The following is a 22,533-nucleotide window of genomic DNA, read 5'->3' on the forward strand; positions in this document are numbered from 1 at the left end:
AGTTATACACGCTTCCGTATTATTCCTTGGCCTGAGTACTCCCCAAACCATATCTTCATCCAAGCAAATTATATTTTGTCCAATAGACATGGAGGGTGTATAATATCCAATCAGCTAAGTTTGGTCAGAGAGTGTTATTTCCAAAGTAAGGCTAAAAATCATACCTGAGGCTTGAGGGTAGAAGCATTTGCTTGGAAAGATTTAAATATCTGTCTCTGCTGTTTTGTTTTCTCAAACAGATTATGTAAGCAAGTCAACTCATACCTAAAATGTGTCTCAGTTTGTGTTTGTTCTGCTTTTTTATTGCCACATTTGAAAATTAATAATTCAATGTTCTAATATTAGCTGTCATCTTAGCTGTGATAAAATTAATAATTCATCAAACCGGTATCAAACAAATGGCACCTTTTTATGCTGGATGAGAAATACACTTTGCTATATCGTGCAGAGCTAAATTTGGTGAGATTCTCCACTTTATTTCAAATGCAATCATATTTTACCAATTAGTATATCATTTTATCATCTCTATGCACTTTAAATTATCTACAAGAAGACTTGCAGCAGCAGCATAGGGTGTTTGCTTTTTTTTTTTTTTTTTTTTTTTTTTTTGGCAACCTGTTTTTTTTTCCAGATGAGCTGCAAGACAAGAACAGTGTTTTCTGACCAAGCAATTCAATCATTTATATGCCCTTTCCTTCCAATAATGTGCTCCCAGGGAAAGTATCCACCATACCTGCAGTGCTCTGGCCAAATTCCAGTTTGGGTAATTACGTTCTGCCTGTCTAAACTCTGCCTGGAGTTTCATTTGGAGGAAGCATTGTTTGCTCCCTGCTCATTGTTGTGGGCACACGGATCAGGTGCTGGGCTCATCTCTGCAGGGGCTGGCTGGGCTCCAGCCCTGGATGAAGCGAGATGCAAGAGCAGAACAGCTTGTGCTACATTTGCAAAGCGTCAGGAGATCTTTGGAGTGAGAGGTGCTGTGTAAATGGGAGGTCACTGGTGCTATCTGGGGTGCAAATGCATCCCTGCTCAGAAGCTTTATGGGGAAACAAACAAACAAACAAACAAAAAAAACAAAAAAAACAGGAAAAGGTCTCTTGAAAATGTTTCATGTGTATCCTGACACGTTTGCAATTCATTTTGCTACAGCATGCGTCTTCCCCAAAGGGTGGATTCATAGCTTAAAAGATGTTGAGGAAAATGTCCTCGAAAGAGGGACAGCATCAGAGGTTGGAGTATGGACAGGCTGCAGCTTGTCCAGGACAGGAGGTTGGGTACTGCAGAGCCTGCTCCTCTGACACACTGATCTGCCCTTGGGGTCCTGCAGCACAGGGTAGATGTGGGCTGCAGGTGTGGGGACAAGGGGACAAACGGAAGACAAGTGCTCACCACCAGCAGCTCTCATCATGCAATGATGGATGTTCCCAGCTTCCCAGGCCTCCTGTGAACACCCCCTTGTGTGCCCTCACTTATGCTGCCATTACACATTAAAAACTGGACTAATCCCTTGCATCTGAGCTGCAGCATCCCAAGAGTGCCAGGTGATGCCTTCAGCAGAGGCCTGAGCCCATCCATAGTGCTACCAAGCCCTGGAAGAGCAGTCAGCTCTTGGTGACTAAGCCATGGTTGAGGAAGTTTATAGACATAACGGGTGCCCATCAAAACAAGCAGTATGGTGACACATGAAAACACCAAACTAACTTCCAGCTACAAGAATGCTGATATTATATGCTGCCAGGATGTAAACCAACACCCAAAATAATCTTCCCCACTGCATCCCATTTGTTGCAATGCTAAAATTACTGACCCCTCTCTTTTTACTAGTTAGTACTCAATCTTCCCACGAGTTCACCTCCACATTCTTCCATCCTTTCTTCATGTTTGCATTGCAGTATTGCATTACTTATATCGCATTACACATCTGCTTTAGTCCCCATCCTGCTTCTTTTGGCACATCTGTGCACTGCCATTACTCACCTGCCTCCTCCTAACGCCGTGATTGAGCTCCTGCGACCAACTTTTTCTCACTTCATCTTTCTTTCCTTTTCCTTTCACTGCTATTCAACTATCATCTGGAAATCTGATTGGGTGATGGGGGCTCGTCATCAGTCACTTACGGAACCTTAAAGGGACAGAATTTCTAATGGAAATTGAATCCAAAAGGTTAGATTCCATTGGGAAATTTCAAATTGACAAATTTTCTGAATGGATCTCTCCTAACCTTGCTGTATATAATATATGCATTTATTGAGCTTAATTTTTGGTTAGTATCAAAATGTATTGATCTGCAAGATAAATATTGACTTGACCTCGCTTTCTCTCAGTCTATATTTACTTCTTGAGTCAATAAGTCTAGAAACTGATCTGACAGGAGTCAATAATGGTTTAAAATTCTCAAAATAGCAGCTTTGCTCTAAGGTTGCAATTCCTTATTTTAAAGTTACTGCCTTAAATACATAACCACTCAGGAGAAGTTAACACTTTACTGCACAAAGCCACTGGGGAAACACTCAGATGCCAGGAGACCTTGAAGCGACTTCAGGCCAACTGTGCCATTTCAGCACTGGCCAAGCTGTATTTCAAATATTTTAATAGTGACCTACTGCAGTCCATCTTTTGCCCTGTGGATCCTAAAAATGTGAGCTTCTTTCTGGAGGTTACGCCTGCATATCACTGATTGGATTTGTCAGGGCTAAACTGTCTTCAGCCTTGGGAAAACGCAAAGCTTGCTAATGGGTAAAGGTTGTCATCATGAACATGCCCTCTCTGCCTTAATTTCTCTGCTTTGTGAGCTGGTAATTAGCCTAGAAAGATTTTTAGAGTCAAATGGGATTGTATTCTTTCAATTTCTTGTAGTGTGGTAGGCATGTCTCCAGTTCATGTCTTCATCCAGATTTTTCTCATGCTGTAACAGTGCTCTTCGTGATTCTGAAGTTCAGCTTCCAGTTCCTGGGGCTCCTGTTTGAGTTCTTTAGCAGATAGTTTGATCACTCCTCTTAGTTGAGTCCAGTGCTAGTTTAACACCTGAGAAAATACTGTAAAGTAAGGAAAACTGTAAGCATCAGGTACCATCCCATTCAGTAGATGTTTTCCATTTCATTAAAGATAAGCCAAGGAATGAAAATGGAGAGAAATCCCTCCCTAAAAATGAAATTAAAGATCACCATAAAATATAAGGAAGCAACAGGGGTGCGTCATGTATGTTTAAAGATACTTGAGAAGTTGAAAGGGCTGGGAAGCAGAGGGTGGAGGGTGAAGTAAAAAAATTTGTCATAGGAAATATTCTTTAAGACTTATTTTCCCCAGTTCTTAATACAGGTAGTTTTTTAGAGAAGACAGTGTGCAGGGCAATAGGTTCTAATTAAAGCAATCTTATCCTAATATTCACATATCAACTTATTTTACTAGTGGGTAAAGCAGGAAGAGAAGCATATGATATACATATACATCGGTCTGATTGAATGGGAAAGAAAGCAGATACTTTTCATTCTCTCTTCTCATGTTACACAGAAAGGACTAACAATGGCAGGAAAACAGGTTTCCAAATTGAAGAGGAGAAAAGGAAGAGCAGCATTCCCACTTACAGAGGCAAAACCCCTTGCTAAGAGGCCAAAATTCCTCATGGCAGAGAAAAACAGCCACACCAGAATATTAACAAGCCAGGAATCACTGCACAAACAGTATGAGATATTGTTTCCATTCCTGGTCAGAAGGAACGAGAGGAAGATTCAACCATCCAGCAGGCATTCTGTCCTGCCGTTACCTTTAGTAAAACACAGAGAGTCACAGCCATGGAGATTCCCCAGTCTTAAGACAAGACCTCCTGTCCTGGATTGTGCAAATAGTTAATGCACTCAAACTGGAGCAATGGAGCAATTACAGCTGGGAGTACAGAGAGGGGTTGAAAGACACAGTTGGGCAGCCCCAATCTAAAAGGGGATGATGGTTCCTAGCTGGGATGAGAAGACCTTTCCTAGAACTGAAATCTCATTCCTGGTGGAAACGGAGGGATGGATTTCTATGAAAATAATGTTCTGATTTTGAGACTCTGTGTTCTCTGATGTGAAATCACTCTGCTGAAAAGTTTTCAGCCAGCCTCAGTGATTTTAATTAAATAGCAATGGCCGTGTGTTGAAATTCACAGTCGCCATCCCTGTTTGCTTGTGGGTGTTGAAAAATAACCTTAAAAGAAAAAAAAAAAAGTTTACTCTTTACTCAGCAACTTGAACAGATTTCAACTAATTTTGCAGTTGGGAGGAATGCGCTCAAAGACAGAAATTTTCTTGACTGAGATCATCAGAGCCCCGAGCTGAAGCAATTGTGCAACTGAGAAAAGTATTCAGGCTAATTTCACAAGAATTATTTACTCTTTATGCTATTAATTCACACCTACAAGGAAAGGAAAAAAACCAAACCACAAAAAACAAAAGGTTCAGAGAAACTCTCTGTCTCCCCTGATAACTTCAAGATGCTCATCTGAACTGGGGCCTGAATTTCTCCAGTGTGAAGTGGAGAGTGCTCATCCAAAACCATTTAACCCAGCAGTCCTCGATTTGTCCCTCTGCACCCGCGTGGAGAGATGCTCACGGAGGGGAGAAACTGATTTTCCTTTTCCGAATTCTTTCTAATAAACAAAAAGCAGCTTGCAGCCTTCCTCTTTTGTGTGAGTGAAAACAACCCCCTTTTTATTAGTGATATTTTTTTAAATATTAGAAAAAGGGACAATATGCTAAAAATATGCAGCGAACAAATATCATCTGTACAGACTGGAAGAGAACCTTCATAAATTAACCTTATTAGTGCATTACTGTAAGTGAATGCCAAAAAAGCTCCTAATTTGCATTAAGATAGATTTTTCAGGTTGGCTGCATGATTTAATTAAAGAAAAGATTAAGAATCATTAAACAAGCTGCTCTACCTTGCAATAACAGAATTCATATCTGATTCAGGTTAACGAAAACACAGATGGTGATTCAGTAACTGTTGAGTTGCTGTAACAGAATGAAAATGATCCCATTAGTTCTCTGGAAATGTGAGGGAATTTGAAAATTAGCATGCAGATACATTGTATGGTGCTAGACAGCTTGGTCTGCTTGGATCATCACTGATTACTCTTTGTTTGGGTTGGCAACACTGAACTTAATAAATGAAAAAATGTTCCAGTATACCACAGTTGGAAACTGTTCAAGGTTGAAATAGGTGTGCAGACTTTCAAGAAGAGAGAGTTAAGTAAACAAATGTCAATCAATTTGGGGCTGGCAATGTTTTTTTCTTCCAGAATGTCTGTTCTTGAGAAGGAAGTGTCATCAAAATTGAAATCCTTTCCTTGATACATATGTTCGTGTGGTATTTATTATTACAAAGGTATTTTAAATGCATATCGTTCATTTACAAAGAAACATTTTGACACCAAAAGAGGAGAAGAGCTCAGAGAAGAATGGATCAGGTTATGTGTATTATTGACAAAGAAGTCAAACTGTTGCTGCAAAAAAAGGTTATACCAGAAGGAGATGTAAAATATAGGTAGAAACCCTTCTAAATATTTCAGCGAATTCAATAAGGCACATAAAATGATCATTGTCAGCCCATCTGGGGAAGCAGCGCCTAGGCAAGTGCAGGAGTCATTTCACTCAGCACATGAAATTTTCGAGGCACTCTCACAGAGCTAACTGTATTATGTAGTTTGTAATACCTGAATCACAGCAACCTTACGCCTCCAAGCATGAGATTTTGATGACGAATCTTGCTGAGAACAGTGCACATAGGAGGATCAGCTCTGCGTTTCCCAATGCATACAGCCACTCATTTTGCTGCATTATCTGCCCGACAGCAAAATAGGAATGTGTCTTGTCTTTCCCAGAGGTTTGTTTTTTTTTCCCTTTTCTTTTTGACTTCTTAATTTTATTGCGAGTGACTTCAAGGCCAAAAGGTTGTGGGTAGGGTGTTACAACAGAAAAGGAGGTTGTAACACTCAGACTTTTAGGTTAAAATGTTCTCTGCTTATCACGTGTTAAGATCTTTCAGAAATGATGTAATGCACCAGGGACTGTGGTGCTACATTTGCAAACCACCTTTTTTTTAATCATTAATTGACATCATATAATAATGTCCAGCTCAGTACTCCCAAAGTGATGGTAATTAATCTTGTGGGGGAAAAAAAAAAAAAAAAAAAAAAGACATTTTTAGCTTTTAGCATGGAAAGGTCATAAACAGGTTGTTTTAGGTTTGACTGGATTTTAACCATCTGATCAAACTTTTTTTTAGCTTTTTTTTTTTTTTAACATTACCTTTTTTTTTTAACACTTACATTTTTCATGATTGTATATAACAGAGATATCCTCAGCAACTTGGCAGTGTTTGAAAGCACGTGTTATTGCAAACAAGTGTGTCTTAGTTACAGAGGAAACCTCTGTTCTTCCATGCCCAGCACTTTTTTTTGAATGGCTTTAGAAACTTTTTTGCTACGTGATACACTGCAGAACATCTTTTTTTTTTTTTTTTTTTTTAATTCTCTCGTTTCAGAGTCATAGTATGGTCTCAAACAAGGTAAATCACAAGGAAAATTATCATTGAATATTTTCTCAGTACTCCACCTTGTCCTATAGCAATTAAGTGTTCTGCTTCCGTACTGATCGTACTGTTTGGATTTTTCATCTGCTTGCAGCTCCAACTCCTTTCTTGGCTCTCTGAGCAAGAATGAGAAGGAGAAAGACTGAATTGTGCACAGTTTTCCCTGTGAAACTGTACAATCGAGGAAGATGTTAAAGGATAGTAATGCTGTGCACGCCAAGGCAGTGTTGGTCGAAAAGGATTGGATTACTGACTAAAGAGAATAGATCAGGATATTAACTGCCAGATATCAAATGATCTCAGGATATTTTGGTAGTTGCTGCTGCAAAACCGAGCAGACCTTTTAAATATTCTGTGTTATTTCCATGAAAACCAGACAGTGCAAAAGAGGATATTTGGTTTGGTATTTGATTTATATTAGTGCATTTTTGTTTGGATGAGAACTGTGAGAAGCCGGTGGTTTTGGTTCATGGGAGATCTGGCGCATCACTTTTTTGGTTTTGATTCAAGCGGGTTCACATCCCCCGAGTTTCACTTTGACTTTTGAATTTGAACAAATCCAAAAATTTCAAAACAAAACCCTGATGGAACCGCTAGCTTTCACATGGTTTCCACCCAAAATTGTAAACTTTGCCCCCTCTGCAAATGGAAGAGCATATTCGAAGAAATACGCATTCCAAATTGCATTAGCAGAAGTTATTTTTAAGTCAAGAGAGGAAGATGACCCAAATTCTTCAGATTTCTCCAGAACACGGGGCCCAAAAGTCCAAATGACCTTCTCAGAAATCCAAATTGCAATGAAGGTAATCACGCACGTGAAAAATATCATCCCAAGGGTTAGAGTTTTCTTTCTTGAGAAAACACAAATACATCACCCCTACCTCTACCATTATTTTGCATTGGGTATTTCAACTGCGGGTTAAACACAGTAGAATTTCTGGACAAAGCTCTGGCCAGAAGATGCCATTCCCCTAAAAGAAGGTTTTCTCACATTCTGTGGGGTCATCTAAAATGGAAGCTTCAGCAGAGACATTTGGATGCTTGACAGGACCTTCTTGTAAATGATGTGTCCTTGGCCAGTCCAAGAAAACCTCCCAAGTGAATATATCACAGAAAATCAGGCATACAGTTCTGGCCCTTGTTAAGAAAAATAGATAATGAAAAGCAGAGAAACCTCTGAACATTCAGAAATAACTTTCATAAATATCCTCAAAGGAGATGATTATATATTCCAAATCAAATACCTCAGAGACATAGAGACATACGTATTCCAGTAGGCTCCCTTCTTAAAAGTATTATTCGACATTTTCAATTTATGCTTCCACTAAATCTTATTTATCATCATGCTTTTCTCAGCTGATTAAACCCAGATAACAGTAACTTTTTTTTTTTTTTTTCCCAATACTGGATTTACACACATCTTCAAAAATATTTAATACTTTTCTACTGAAAGTTTATTATGGACATCAATTAACTTACAGTTCTTTGGTGTAAAGTAATAGCATTGCATTTACTTTTCTCTCTCACTCTGAGTCTCCCATTTGCTCTTTCTTTCCTGCTTTTGGCAGATTTGATTTGGTGTCTTTGGTTGTGGAGTCTCCTGCTCTGGAGATGTTCAAGACCTGCCTGGATGCCTACCTGTGTGACCTGCTGTAGGAAATCTGCTTTGGCAGGGGGGTTGGACTCGATGATCTCTGGAGGTCCCTTCCAACCCCTACAGTTCTGTGATTCTGTGATTCTTTAGGGTGTTTGGTACTTCCAAGCAAGAAATTACAGAACCTAGCAGCTTTAACCAGGTTAATGCTGCACATCTAGCTCTGGACACAGGGCTGACATTTCACAGGAGGCTGGACTGTTCTCCATTATCTCTGTAGAAGCACTTTGTAAGCTTGGATGGGATCCAGTTAAGGAGCCAAAAACAATACTGTGGAAATTACCTGTCCAGTCAAGTCTATAAAAAGTGAGTCACAGATAACATAAGCTAAAGCCAGTAATTCCTTCAAATAATCCATGAACGTACTGTAAGTTGAAAATGAAATAATTTAGAGTAATGAGGACATATTAACCTTTCAACGTGAATAAATAACAAAAATCATAGCTATGTTTGTCTGAGAAATGATCAGCTTTTGATACTGGAGCCAGTCTGATTTGCCATGTGTCTGGGACCTTGCACATGGCAAACAGCATGCAGCTTTACACCGCATCCTGAAACACCCTCAGGGGCAAATTATGGGACCCTGAGAAGCTCCCAGCAGCATCACGCAGCGCTACTGGATCAGACCTCGGTATGTGTTCCCATGACACTCAAAGAAGGCAAAAGAGGCCCATTTTTCCCAAGTTTGTAAACAGAATGCAACTTACTTCAAGCAAAAACGGTGAGAAAATTTCAGAGAATTTTTTTGAGGCATCACGCCTTGTCGCTCGTGGGATCTGGGAAAGTAACTGTGTTGCAATAAAGCGGACCTTAGGCTCTTTATGAAACAGGATGGAATGTTTATATTTGACTATTATGGTGATGGCTGTTATTGAAAACAAAGAATGAAAAAAAGCAAAGATAGATAAACATATTAATTATGTGTCAAACCACAGGATACCTCTTAGGACACTGTGATGGGAAGACTGAAATACTGCAGCTAACTTTGCTTATTTGAAGAGTATTTCATTTTGGGCTTTATATTAATCTTCAGGGAGAAATGAATTTCAGAATTAGTATTTGATGTGGTGACCTTCTGAATTTCCTCCTTACGTTTAAGTGAGGGTGATATCCATCCAGCAGAGAAGCAAGGTGGTGACAACACGTGATCCTCACTTACATGAACCTCCATGCTTAGGTGAGCACTGGGAATGAGTGTCCCTATGTCTAACCTGCACTAGAAGTTACTGAGCTATGGAGGGACAAGTATTTCCCTGCCTTCATACCATACTGAGAGAATTTTAAATTCACTCAGCTCATTCCCTGTAATTTCTCTCAGTGGCCCAATAAAAAGCATCATTTTCTGTTTTTCAAAATCAAAATTCAGAGGCAGAAATGCAGCCACATTAGAAGGACAGAAATACCTTTTAGAGTCCATGTTCCAGCATATAGAAGGCCTCCAATTAAAGCTACTCTCTGGTCAAGCTGGCGCTTCTGTTTTAATTGCACCCTCCTGTCACCTTGGGTATTATTTTTATTTTTTTCAGCACATGTGAATGTCTCACAGTTCCCCAAACGAAACTGGGGCTGTCAAGTGATGTGATGCTGTGTCACCATGTAGCTGATGGCCAAGAGCCAGCTCTGCCAGCACTCTGCTTTGTACTGTCCGGGGGAGAGAGCTGATTCTTCAGCAGCGTCTAATCAGTTTAAAACAAATCTGGAAGATGTTACTAGTAGACGAGATGAGATCCAGACCACAGCAGCCTCTGCATACAAAGAAGTGAAGGATTTCTTCTGAGAACAAAATTAAAGAGGTGGAAAGAACACTTGGCAGTTTCAACACAATAATGACTGAGAATAAGAAGGAGTGTACTACTGGTTGAGGAAATGGGACTACTGGTACCTTGAGAAAGTGCACACAGATATCAAGATCTCAGATCTGGTCAGCACTGGAAAATTTCCCATAAATTCATCAGCTCCTGGTTAATTCTTGAAAAGAAACCAAGGCCAAAGAAGTTGGAAGGTAAAGATGACACATTTATCAAATAAATCACAGGAGGTATTAAAAAATGCATGGTTTGGATTTGCGTAACATCTTCCATCTGAGTTCCTCAAAAGACTTTGGAAGCTGTGTGCTTTCTGCCCCATCACAGATAACACAAAGGTCCCCATTCATCTTACCAGTGCCTCATCTAGAAACCTCACAGAAGGCCTGGATCACACAGACGTACTCACAAAAGAGAAACTCCAAAGATTTTCTTCGGGCTTTTTTTCTGGAAAAGTTCATTTCCTTTGGACACCTTGCAGTAAAGGTGTGACACACAGAATGATGGCAGAAAACCAAATATTTTCCTGCCTGCAGGCACCTGACCTGGCTCAGAGATCAGCATCCAACGTAACATGACCAAGACCCACATTTTAGTTCTTGCAGGAATTGACTGAGAGAGCAAGTATGAAACATAAGTACCTAGAAGGGGAATGGAAATAGTTAGAAAAGTGGCAAAAGAGCTGCTGGCACCTCTCACTGTTATGTGAAGAGGTGAGAGAAGGAGGCATCTCTGGAGACACATTTCCCAAACATAAAGACTTAAAGCAGAAAACAGAAAGTAACTGCTAGCTTCCATTTGAAACAATCACAGTTCTATAGATCAGCTATTACCAGGAGGGGAAAAAAAGAGTTGTACATCTATAGGAAAAGCTTCCACCTTCAGCATGCTGTAATTATGAGACTGCATTTATTCTCTGCTTGTGACAAGGAGGAACAACAGCTCCAAGCAGAAAGGAAATGCTTTCCTTACTGAGGAGGCAGAGGACCAGGATGTATCCCTCCTCCTCATGAGAAACAAAAAACCTCTTCAGACATTTTGCAGCATTTCGTCCCATCGTTTGCTTTCTCTCAGAGATCTATTCCCTTATTTCCTTCACTTTATTATTACCCACATTGCTGATCACATGGGCAATGGCTCAAGTGAGTGAAAGGGAGCAGAGTTTATCCCTCAGCCTGCAGGGCTGCATCTATTAAAGCTTGCCAACTTCAGTTGAGCAAAACGTGGTGAAACATTCTTTCACCTTACATGGGAATTAACCCAAGATCTGAGCCGAGAGAAATTCTCCCACTTCTCTGTAAAATTCTGTAATTCATCTCTTTCACTTTCCATGAGGATTTTTCTCACGGTCTGTGAAGCAGGTCAGATTACCTTAGATATTCTGTCAGTAGCTGAGCGGATCGGGTATTATAAGCTCTAATTTATGGTCTCCTGTAACATACTGTATTATAAAATACTGAAAGATTACAGATCCACTTCAGTTAAACCCCTAAATGTCTGCTTGCTTAGCCAAGCATGGCCATGGAGGCTTTTAGTCCTGCAGGAACCCTGGGCTGACATCTCCTGGGAAGTGCAGGGCACAGAGCTTAAGTTATCCCTGTCTACCCACTGAGGACCTAAGGCACACTGTGCTGTTTTGGACTCTTGGATTTTTTACTCTCTCTTGTTCTGCCCTACACTGCACACTCAAACCCACCCCACGAACCCTGATGGCCACAAGATCTAAAATTTGAAGGTTCTATACCTGCAGTACTAAATATCAGTGTCCTAGCATCACCGTACAGTCTTTCTTTAGCACAGGGCATTGCAGTGTGTGTTAAGAATTGCTTATTGCAGCATGCTTTATGAATTTCTTTTGGCCTCTTGACTTCATCCATTCCTACTTTCACATTACTCATCTTTTTCTCCTCTCTTACTCTTTCCTCATTTTGTTGCCCCATCAAGGGCAATGGGCAGGACGTGGCTGTTGAGAAGATCTGAAAGTTTTTGTCCCCTTCCACCTTCCACACTGCTGTCACCAAAATTTTAGGCTGTTCACCACAATACCTTGGCAGGGCTGGCAGCCTCTTCCACTTCTTTGGTCCTTGCCTGTCCCAGGATGTGACCCCTCAGGTATAAAATACCCTCCAGCAGCTTTGTTTCAAACACAGCATCAAATCAGCTGTGAGTCCAAGAAGCTGCTGCAGTGGCTGCAGTGAGAGGGGGGAAAGAGGACAAAGTGCCAGAGCTCCCCTGGGAAGTGCACATGGAGAGCTCAGCTCTGTTCTCAGCAGAATCTTCCCATAATAGCATCTAACACCATCACTGACACTAATTACTGAGAAAGCAAGGGGGAAGCAGGCACATGCTGGGGCAGGAGAACCCTTGGCTGCTCTCTTCTTCTGTTCCCACCTCAAAACAGCCCTGGCTGAAGGCACGAGGCCACGCCAGCTGCAGGCTTACCTTGGGAAGCAGCAGAGAGGATGCTCCAAGCTTGGCTGCGTCTCTTCATTTGGATTAACACATCTTCCTCATCTCTGGGAGATGGTCTCAACAACTGAGTTCGTGATGAGGAGCGTGGGCTGATGGATTCTGCATACAGTTCCCTGTGAGACGACCGGCCTGCAAATAAAGACCCGAGTCTGCAGCATCTTGTACCAGCACAAAGCATACAACTGCACAGAAATCCTTTTCATAATCAGGAGGAAAAAGAGAGAGAGGAAAAAAAAAAAAGCAGCCCAAATTCTTAAACATATTCAGACTCAGCTGGAAATCGGACCAAGAGATGGACTAGCTCTTACTTATCCCTGAGGCACATTCACCCCTCCATATAATTAAGCTCTTGGGCTGTTTTGTTAGTGTTGAGAAGCAGGCTTTGCCAAAAGTCATCTGGCTTTCTCGCTTAAAACAGTGACAGGTTTTTTCCCCTCCTTGCTAAAGAAACCTTTCAATTTCATTGCTTGTGTGCCTTAGGTATAATTTTTTTTTTATTTTTATTTTTTTTACCTTTCACAGTGTTTTTTCCTGCCCATAGAATTACACAAAAATGGTCATCAGTGCTCCTGCTGAGAAGACCAGCCACTGCACATTGCAGAGAATAACTTTAATATTTAAAAAAAATAAAGACCATACTTCTTTTAAAGATCTTGCTCTAAACAAACTGAATTATTCATGCACAGAATTGTACAGCATTAGAACACCTGTTTTCAATCATGCATAATGTAAAATCACTCATTACCTCACAAGAGCCTCTACATCTCCAGCAATCAAATGGCATTGAAACAGCGGAACAGGTGCTTGGCAGGTGGATGCAAACAGATGTTTTGGGCTTGCTTGTCTTTTCTTGTACAGGTGTGGTGATCTTGTTTTTAGCGGCGTAATTGCTATTTAAATAGGTGATATTTAATTCTTACGTGATTCAATATTTATTTTTGCTTCTTCAATTCCTTTTTCCACTCTGTGAACTGTGTAGGCTCCAGGCAGCCCATGAGATGTGCAAAGGCTCTGAGCTGTGAGGTGGGGTAATGGCATTGCATTACAGTTACTCTGACTTTCAGTCCACAGGACCTTGCCCACGACGTTTTATCCCTTCTCTGCAAAATCTGTGCTTAATCACTGCGAAGACCACCTCACTCCCAACTATCTGACAGCAGACAGGGGCCAGAGTATGTTTCCTGAAGGAAATCTGAACAGTGGGTATAGGAGACAGAATAAATAAAAAGATTTGTTTTCAGGCAGTGAACCAGTAGTTGTCCAAAAGTACTTTGGTTCGATGTCTTTCAAGCAGTCATTACTAGTTGGCCAAAACAGACACATTCCGAGTCTTACTTTGGATTTCAACAGTGGCAGATCATTACAAACATCTTTAAACTTGACATTCAATGATGGATAAAACATGGGGAGAGTTTTTTACACTACCAAGTCACCTGTACCTGTTCCTGCTTTTTGTGGTCCAGCATCTTAGGGAAGTAAAGATAAATATCAGATGTGGTGAGCTGCATCAGTGCTTCATTCAGGTGGGTTAAGAGCAGAACAGGTTTTCATGGTTAGCATACAGTGCTAATCCATATGTAGGGTGTAAACAACTGACAAATGGTGTAGCATGGACCTGAGCAGTAAAATTTTTGGACTAAAACATGCCACCATAAGATTAGCCCTGATAACACCTACAGAGCATTACTACAAAGGAGTTGTTTCTTTCTTCTGCTAACTTGAATTCCTAAATAGAGAGGGAAAAAAATGGTAGTCAGAGCTTCTGTAGTTCTTTCCTCTTCTCCTTATGATCTAGCTGACTGTGGAGAGAGCAGTAAGCAATCTGATACTGCAACTAGAAATGCTTTCTCTTAGACAGTCTGATATGTTGGAAGCACAAACACGTATAAAGCAGTTATGTATGCACACGTTTAAGATACTAAATATGATAATAACTGTGTTCACAGAATTTGGCCAGCATCAGTTCTTATGCCAGCACAAAGAAGGCAATCTACACAGACAAACAAATTCAATAATTTCACCTCGGTATACCTAAATAATTAACTTGATTGTATTTTTCAGCATCAGATACATCATTTTTTTCTTTGAATATAAGCGTCTCATTATTTCCAAACAAAAACAGCAAAAGAACCTGGGAAATTAGGGGATTTATTCTGATTTTACCTCTAAGAAACAGGTGCTCGGATGCTGGAGTAATAAATAGGAGCAGTTAATGAATCTGTCTTGAAGCAAGTATGACAGAATTTAAATGACACAATTACCTTAACAAGTAGGATAACCAAGGCTGATAACTATGCCCATATTTGTATGTGTATCTGTATACATACAGCTCACACTTGCACGGATAAGAAGTACATCTAGCATTAATTTATGTGTTTATTCATGTGTAGCTTTTCAAATATGTATAAACCAGAAGGAAAAATATCTACTAGTACAAGATAGCTTTACCTATTTATCCTGAGCACATGCATTGCCACAGGACCTCCTCCAGAAGCAGCAGATGCTTGCAGTGAGCCTTCGCACCAGCATCTCCTGGGCTTCTCTGGTTTAGGCTCCAGAAATCCTCCCTCCAGCACGTGTCCTGGGAGGCTGTGAAATTCCTCTCTTTCTGGGTCAGAAACGTGTGATTTCTAATGTAACAGAGGTTACTTTAAGTGAAAGAATGGCACAGAGAAAACAAGGGTTGAATCAGTGGACACAGGATGAAATTGAAGCTCAACAAATGTTTCCCAGATTCCATTTGGGAATCATTTCTGACCATTTCTTTGGTAGGAAATGTAAACACATTTCACAGAACAGGTCCACCAGCACTCTTTCTTTGACCTCCCACCCAGCCCCAGGTGCTGGAGCTCATCTTCATCCCAGTATGAGTGTGTTTTCAACCTTTCCACAAAGGGCTGTTTGATGTGGAGTGCTGCCTTCAGGAAACGGAGCCGCCCTCATCTTCACTGTAAGAACTTTTGACCACTTTTCGCTGCAGGACCATTTCCCACAACCTTGTCTCCATGACTGGGCTTCAAAGGATGCTGTGCTGCTCTTCCCTTTAACATCCTCACCAGCCATGCTGCTTGGATTGGGAGGGGGAGCACTTTTTTTGTGCATTATCTTTCAGTTCATGCCTCGTGTTTTGTTTCTGTCTCAGCTGATGGCAGAGGCAGCATGGATTGGTCTCTCCAGGATGCTCCTGATCAATTTTCTTTTCACGTGAAGTATAAATTATTAACAGCTGCCAGGCACACGGAACCAATTCACTCCCCAAAAGCTTTTCCACCAAATTTTCCCCACGTTTTGCAAAAAATTCTAGACAAATTAATAAATACCTTCAAGCTTTTCCCCCAAAAAAGATTGATAGAGATATAAAATCAAGGTAGGATCAGTTTGGGTAGGCATAGAAGTCTTAAGCCACTGTCAGAAAATACTCTAGCTGAGGTTACACAGGATTTTTTTCTCTGTAATTTTAGATAGTGGATATTGTGGGGAGCTCAGGCAGCATCTGGGAGAGGTGTAACCTTCTGTGCATGCACTGCTGGACCCCATGCACTCAAATCTCCATCTCTTGAAAGAGTGACACGATTGCAAACCTCAGTGGTCTCCTGCCCTGTGCTCCCAATTCCATGCACAATACATCAGCTTTGCAGTGGGATGGATCAAGCCCTGTGGATTTCCCACACTGCAACACTATCACTCCCTTACAACATGTGGGGAAACAAAATTCCGTGATCTGTGTAACCACTTAGATATGGCCTGTATTTCTGAAACATGGTTTTCTGCTCCCGGAGAGCCAAGCTGCACAGAAGATAAAGCACTGCAAAATTTGGGCAACATCCCCTTTCACACAGCTTCTGCACCTCTCTGAATATGGGTTCCCTGCAGGAACCAAAACTGGCATTGCAAACGGGTATCTCAGTTACCAGGTGTGCATATTCATGTTTGCATGTGCACACATATGCAGTTAAAATACATGTACCTAAAATGGAAGGAGGCACTGAACACCGTGCCCAGCACAAGCCCTGCAGCCCGAGCTCAGTGGATTTTCACCCAGCAGCTCCGCTTTCAGCCGACAGCTGCAGATCCCAGGTGGTCTGACATTTGAGATAGGGCTGCAGGGAGAGTGGAAGGTGTTTGAGAGAGAAGGGGGCTGTGAACAGCACCGAGCCCTCATCCAGATGGAACCGTTCACCAAATAACCTGAGATACTCTATTACTGTCCATATGTCTCCCAGGTCTCCAAAGGCCATACTCCATTGATTTATTAGAAATCTGCTTTTTTCGGCATGGGTTCTTTCCAAAACAGAGTATAATGTGGGATTTTAGTATCATCTGAAATGCTCTTTCTTAAAAATTAGTTCTTCACTTTGGAAACGCTTCACCAGACTAGAAAGCAAATATTTTGGGATGGGTGCCCTCTCCTCATGTACCCTTTTAACAAGTTTCTTCCTGCCACAGCAAAGAATAAAACATTTTCTAGGGCATTTCTGTGATAAATAAATGACTGAAGGCACAGTACCAATGGAGCAAAAGCCACCATATGGATATAACTATGTTCACAGTCTGCCTTGTGCCTATTTCTTCCTTAGCATATAAGCCTGGCAGAATTATTTTATTGTTTTAGCACTGCAAACAGTTGTTATTAGTGTATCTTATTTATAGTCGGTTCTTTGCAGCACTGTAGTAATATAGAAAAATATCAGTTATTTCATCACACTGGTGAATTTAATGAACCTGAAGGTGTGTGTTATTTTAGCACTTGCTGCAGCTCCTGTGAAAACCCAATGGTGCTAAAATCTGTAAACCTGTCACTGCTTAAGTAATAACCTTGTTAAAAGCATCTTCATTTAACTTATTTCAGCTTTTGCAGAATGCAGGTTTTATTTTATCAGTGCAGGGAATAGGTGTTTCCAACCAAACCACTTATTGTAAATATATTTAATTGTAGTTCATTAATTTATTCACAGTGTTATTGCTTTTATTTTAACACTTAGTTTAAATTAAGCGTTGTCTGGAATTGAGTTCCCATTTTCGATTTTTTTAAACAAACTCTTAATTTATATGAAATATCTTAGGTTAGAACAGTAAATTTTATTCTGCAATATGGAGAATGCTCCTTGCATTCATTAATATCCCTTTATGCTGCAAGAAATGAACTTCCTTTCTTAACACTACAGACAGGAAAACAAAATGAGATTTTTTTTTTTAATCTTGCCACTGTGAAATTGGACTTTTTTTTTTTTTCATTTAAAAATATAGAGAAAATGAAGCATTGACAGCATATGTTCCAAATTATCAGTTGATCCTCATAAATACACATTGACAATTACTGAAATTTTGGCAATTAAAAAAAAAAAAAATGGGAACTCCCTGCTACTTAACATCGTTGCTCAAAAGTGAAGTGTAATTTGCACCATCACTTCTTTATAGTACCAGTGATACTCCCTTCATTATTGCACTGTGGCATTGTTTGTGACAAATGATAAAAGCATCAGGTTCCCAGTAAATTTTTACAAGGTGGGCAATTATCCATCCATTAATACTCTTTCTTTTAGACCTGCAATGCTACCGTATGCTGCTTGGCACACCATGCATCCCAGGGAACAAATCCTCAGAACCTCATATGGCCACCCTGAAGGGCAAAGGATTGCAGTAGAGACTCCACTTTGTTGGTTACTTTGAAATAATTATTGGAGTTACTTATCCAGAATGCTTCTGTTCAATTGCCATTTTTGGGAGGGCTGTGTTATTCTTTTTTGTTCTATACTTTTTGCTCTCCTACTCAGTGTGGTTCTGGTTCACTGTTTATTGATTTGTACTTTGGTGTAGGGCTGTGACTACTATAAATCAGAGCACCAGCATCCAAGAGCATGCAACGCCCCTTGTTCACACTGCACATGAAGATGACCTGGCCATTTAAGTGCTTCTGGCAGCAGAAGTTTCTGGCCTAAAATCAGCCTTGATTTTAGCTTGCAAACAAGTCAAAAGTGTTGTTTAATGTCATTCCTTCTCCTAATTTTGGTGTTGAAACCCCTATGAGGGATGGCAGTGCATAGTGCTAGTAACTCTGGCTGTGCTACATACACAGCAAGAGCGATGCAATAGGAGGCATTTACTCCTGATTTGGAAATTAGGGAGCAAGGATGGATGAGAAAGTCACCCCTTGAGGTGGGATTAAAGAATAAAAGTGGGATTGCAGCAGTATCCCAGAGAAAAGGCACACTGTGCCTGCTGTGGGGTCACCACTAAATTGTTGTTCTGGTTGCAGACCCAAAGAGTGCAAATGTGCCCCAAGAAGAGAGAAGGGGATGAGAAGATAAGCCAAGCCGCCAGCCCTGTGTCTGACTGTTGGATTGGGATTCAGGGCAGGAGTTAGGATGCTTCACATCCCAACAGCTGCACTCTGTCTTCAGGATCTGAGAAACTGGACAAGACAACTGAAAAGGAATCCAGTTGTTTAAGCTTCGGCTGGGATTGTGTTTATATTTGTTTTGCTTGTAGCCTTTCGTTTCCAGCCTTGCAACTAAAAGCCTGACCTTGTCTTGCTTAATAAACCTCATGCAGAAGCTTTATTTTGTCATACACCGTGTTCCATGCCAAGGGGAAGATTGATGGGTGGGATCGTGGGGCTGCAGAGCAGTAACACGTCCCATGGGTACTCATCCTGCCCTGTGCTGCAGCCCGAACATTGAATGGAGCTAGAGCTATAGCACCTCCTGGCCAACACATCCTCTGCCCATGGGTGTGCTTAAGTCTGGGGCTGTGCTTAAGTCTGAAGCTCCAGGGGCTTCACCACCATGAGTGTGGTTTGGGGGCTCACAGCTTGCCACTATGCTTAGCTCTACTAAGTTCCTCTCCAGCCATACATGCAAGGTTGGGTTATGAGATCCTACCTGCCCTGACTTTAGCTGGGTGTGCTGCTAAAGAAACCTTGAAGAAGGCCTGCCAGTGCCAAGCATCCCGTTATAGATCTTCTGTTGGCACTGGAAGCTATTGCAATTCAAATTGGAAAAAAAGAAAAGACAAATTCAACTTACACACAGCACTGATGAGCCAGCACTGACTACAGCCACAGTTGGGAGAGAGGACGGAGAATGGCAATACTGGTACTACATGTCTGAACCCTGTGAACTAGGGCAATCCAGCTGCCAAACTGGAAGGGGAACTTCCCTTTCTACAGCATAGAATGGCCTAGCAATGGGTTTAATTCACATCTACATTGTATTGACCTGAGCTACTTCATAGCTAAAGCTCCAACTATTTATCTCGAGATAAGATAATTCCAGGTAAGGTTTCATGTTAATGACCTTGTCTTCACATAATACAAAACCATCTCACTGTAGTTCTGTACACACTGCTAGTACCAAACCAGAGCTAAGTCAACATAATATTTATGACCATAATGCTAAAAATGTGAGATTCAATTTAAAATTACTGAGCAGAAATCAGAATTTAGTAAGATTTCTTGTTAAGCCAGAATCCCACAACAGTAATAGCAATTTGACCCACATAACTTTTTTTGTTTCTTAAGTTCTACTATTACAGACCAATTATACATTCTTGAAAGAAATGTTATTAATTATTGAAATATTAAAAGCTGGAGTCATTGTTTTTCTCCACTTAGCATGCCTTTTAAGAGAGATTATAGAGAGAGAATCTTTTGATAGTCTTAAAATATTCACCAGTGCTAGAACAATTTAATGAAATTCACATTTATTTCAAGGATTTTTTTAATTAAATCTATTGGTTGTTGGTATCCGTAAACCCTTAAGAATAAACACCTGCAGTGTTTTATTATGTAAAAAGGTAGTTTAATTGCATCATATTTATCACAGACAAATCAAGCCCTATTCAGAAGATAATAATGACACAGTAATTGGACCAGTAATTGGTTCAGGATGATTCAATATTGTACTAATAATCATAAATACTACTGTCTCCTGCTTTGGTACAAGGCTGACACTATATTATAGATTGGATTTGGTGCAATAAATATTCGTGAACTGGGTCCAGCAGTGCCTAGGTCTTTAGTTCCACTGTGTTAGTAAATAACAGGTATCAAATAATAGTACATCCTACATGAGCAGTGATTCCTCACACGTGGCACAGAGTATGCTGTGCTCTTTTCTGCCTCCAAAAATGGCCGGAATAAGCATCTGTACAGTAAAGAATCTCCTTGCATTAAGCATCAACATTTGCCTTGAGATGTTTCCACTCCAGGCAAACCTGGTCACACTCAGAGCCAGTTGTAAAGTAGACTCATTTGGTTTAAATCTTGTTTTCTTTGGCTTTTTGCCTGTTTGTTCCTATTTATTCTTATTAATAACAATGGGATAAAGGGCACTCTCCAAGGGACTGAACTGCAAAACGAATGCTGAACATTTAGCATCAAAGAAGACATAGGAGAACAGATAAAGTAACCCAAAACTGATCACTCCTAAGCTCCACAGTTTGTCAGGGAATAAGCATGGTGCATAGAAACCAGTACCACCAGTGCTTTCTTAGAGATTGTCTCCTTTTCATGCATTTGCAGTATTTCCTTTGGCTGCTCTTTGTGGTACAACTACCCCATGAGAGGCATTGCGCTTGTCCCTGCTGCTGCAGCCTCTCAGGGCTCCATGTTTCCAGTATGAATGGTTTGTTTTTGGAAAATGGGATTATTTTGTGCATGGAAATACCAACTGAAAGTAACCACACCATCACAATGCTAATTGGTTGCTCCTTATTACTGTCTGTCACGTCAGCTATTAGGCCTGAGCTTCTCAAACACAGGTAGCCCTGAACGAAAGGACTCAGATTCATCCTTAGGCAGACAAAGATGAAAGAGATGGCAAATTTTCAATATGCTTCTTCCCTGGCTTTCACCTGAAGCTTCAACCAGAGTTTTCCAGACTGCCCTGATGTGATCCTGTTTAGTATTGTGCCACTTCAAGTTCCCTATCACGTCAATAAAAGCCCTATTCATCCCAGTTGTGCAATATAAATTGTCTCACTGGTACCCAACTGTAATCTACTTTTTTTTTTTTTTTTTTTTTTTTCTCTGTTTTTATTTGTATGGGTAAAGTTATTATGCCAGTTTTATTATTTTCTTTCTTGCCTTGACTTGTGGAGAGGGGGAAGAAATCTAATCAATCAAACACAATACCATTATGGCAAAGGGCGGATGGTAGGAGGTGACATTCCCGTACCAATTGCTTGTTTATGGTGCCTTGATACAGTATAACATGGCACACAAAGCCACTCACATGCCACTTAATGATAACTGTGAAAATCACGCCTGTCACCGCCGCATTCAGGGGAGGCTTGGCGGACCCTCAGCACTGCTCCTTCGCCAGGGCTGCGAGCTTTCAGAGGGAGCCAAAAGGGAGTGGAGCCTCATTATCCCCGAAACAATGATCCTTATTCACTACACAGAGAAACTTGCTTTTCATTGACGTATTATATAGCTCGGAGCTGGAATAGAGATAACGTATCCCCTTTATCACTGGAACAAAAGATTGGGGGTCTTTGCTCCTTTGCTTGGAATAATGCCCTCAGCAGCCCAAACTAGAGTGTTGTTGGGTTGGTTTTTTTTTTGAGAATTTACCTCTTTTCCTTGAATTGCTTTGCATTCAAGGAATGGTGCAGCAAGGCCCAGGTACAGGCAGCAGCCAGGCTGAGTATAGGGTTGAGACTTCATCTCTCTGTCCGTCATCTCGCGTGCTGACACTGGCCCTCCCAACCAGAATACCTGAAGGATGGAGGAAGGGAGGGAGATGAGGAGTGCAGACAACCAAAGAGACATCTCATATTGCAAAGGGTACTTAGGGAAGCCTCTTAAGACTATATAGTGAAGGAGACATAGCATATGCACTAAGGCTGAAAGCAATCTGTACAAATGAAATGCCATGGCTGAATGGCATCAGGGGACCAGTTCACTCATAATGGAGTGAAAGTAATGGGGCCCAAACACACCCCAAGATAGTGGCAATTCTGGGAAGGCATGCAGCACCCAGTCATCCCTTCCCGTTTCTTTTTTTCCTCCTCAAAGCTCCATCACAAAGT

General features: G+C 40.9%; 1 long non-coding RNA gene across 9 annotated transcripts in view; it reads right to left on the reverse strand.

The window, feature by feature from the left end:
* Positions 1-22,533, reverse strand: part of LOC125696829 (uncharacterized) — a 78,641-nt gene that overhangs the window by 19,777 nt on the left and 36,331 nt on the right. For 8 of the 9 annotated variants that reach the window (XR_007378554.1, XR_007378557.1, XR_007378556.1 and 5 more), the window contains 5 exons: positions 22,076-22,219; positions 14,950-15,149; positions 13,247-13,693; positions 12,472-12,630; positions 1,978-3,035 (listed from right to left, as the gene is read on the reverse strand). This is a non-coding gene — a long non-coding RNA (uncharacterized LOC125696829). The remainder of the gene's footprint in view (positions 1-1,977; positions 3,036-12,471; positions 12,631-13,246; positions 13,694-14,949; positions 15,150-22,075; positions 22,220-22,533) is intronic. The other variant, XR_007378552.1, reaches the window with a different exon arrangement.

Source organism: Lagopus muta, chromosome 8 (assembly GCF_023343835.1).
Source record: "Lagopus muta isolate bLagMut1 chromosome 8, bLagMut1 primary, whole genome shotgun sequence".
NCBI lineage: Eukaryota > Metazoa > Chordata > Aves > Galliformes > Phasianidae > Lagopus > Lagopus muta.